Below are 1,892 nucleotides of genomic sequence, written 5' to 3'. Positions count from 1 at the left end.
GGGGGGGGGGGGGGTTGTCAATAGGGGAAAAAGGAGATACATGTAAAACTTTAGACAATAAAAAATAAATCGTTACTGAACCTCTTAAAAATTGTTGTATAAAGTACAAATACTGACTTTCTTGTTTTTATTCCTATTTTATTTTTAAATTATTTTTATTTCTTTTTAAAAAAATTATCCTTATTGTTGCAGATGTCCTCCTTCCCCCCCGCATTGACTCCCTCCACCCTGTTCCCACCAAGCTATTGTCTATGTCCATGGGTTATGCATATATGCATATAAGTTCTTATTTTAGCAGAAAGTTTCATTATGAATCCAAATTATTATAGCTGAATTGAGCCTTGCACATGATTTTTTTTTTCCAAAAAAATTTTAGGTTTTCTTTTCCTTAAAGATGAAAAGCCAGTCACTACCTGAGATGAGGTGGAAAACAGTTGTGGCCAGTGAATTTGGCGTTCTCTGTGCACACAGTGGCCTATTAGGAAACGAAACCTATTAGGAAATGTTCTCTGTACACACAGTGATCTATTAGGAAAGAACCCTAAATAGACTTTACTTTGGCAGAATAGCTCTTCCTCTTAGAAGATGTAGGTGTTTTTTTTTTTTAGTTGCTTGAAAATATAGAAGCATTCAAAAGGCAAGCCTTGAAGTAAATGTTCCTCTGTGATTTTTTTTTCCTACCTATGTTCCCTAACTCAGTTAGGTAAGCAGTAGTAAACTTTTGTCTGAATGAGGGAGTTGAAAAATATTTGAAACATGGTACATTACATGTCATCTGTGTTCCAATTGTGTGAAGCCAGTACAGCCTAACCAGATGACTCAAAATCTGTCTGAAGAAACAATTATCTCATTCTTTGCCCCTGAGGTTTCATCCTTCCTGTTTATCAGACAAATTTATGACTTCTCTGTGTGAATTTAATAAAATCTGATAAGTATTTTTAATGAGTAGGAAATGAAATAATTATAGGTGAAACATCATTTCTTTGCTTTGCTCACCTGATTTTGTGGTGAATTCTGCCTTCTAAAGATAAAATACAAGTTGGTTTTCTGTAAGAAAAAGGAAAATGTTAATCTTGAAAACAGCCTCATTTTTTTTTTCTTTAGTCATCTCTAGATCACAGCGTATTTATAATGGATGAGAAAGTACTAGGGAATATCCATTACTCCAGAACAGAATTGAGTTTGTCATAAAATACTTACGTGTTTGTCATAGAAGACAGTTCTTTTTGTTGGCTCAAGTCTGAACTCTTAAAATGTTGGTTTCATAATCCCTTCACTGTGTAACAGATTGAAGTGATTGTGGTTTGTATTGCTGTTGAAGTGTAAGTGCTCCCAAATGTATACATTCAAATGAGTGTCCATTAAAACAGTTATTTTGAGAGGATAGATTTAATTATTCTGTCAATATATTTCTTCCAAACATAGTCACTGATCAATATAATTATTTCAAAAATATCACTGATCAAAACGTTTTCCCCATCTTCTTTTGGTGTTATCGTCATATTTTGTGGTAAATTTTTTTAACCCTCACCCGAGGACATTTTTCCACTGATTTTTAGAGAGGGTGGGAAAGAGAGGGAAAGACAGAGAGAAATATCAATGTAAGAGAAACAAATCGATTGGTGGCCTCCTGTACACCCCCAACCAGGGCCCAGGCGGGGGAGGAGCCTGCAACCAAGGTACCTGCCCTTGAATGGAACCCAGGACCCTTCTGTCCTCAGGTTAATGCTCTATCCACTGAGCAAAACCAGCTAGGGCGTAAATTCTTTTTTTTAAAAAAAAATCTTTATCGTTCAGATTATTACAGTTGTTCCTCTTTTCCCCCCCATAATTCCCCTCCGCCCGGTTCCCACCCCACCTTCTGCCCGTCTCCCCCCACCGCCCTCAGCCAC

Source organism: Myotis davidii, unplaced genomic scaffold, assembly GCF_000327345.1.
Source record: "Myotis davidii unplaced genomic scaffold, ASM32734v1 scaffold2301, whole genome shotgun sequence".
Taxonomy (NCBI): domain Eukaryota; kingdom Metazoa; phylum Chordata; class Mammalia; order Chiroptera; family Vespertilionidae; genus Myotis; species Myotis davidii.
Note: the sequence above shows the minus strand (reverse complement) of the source record.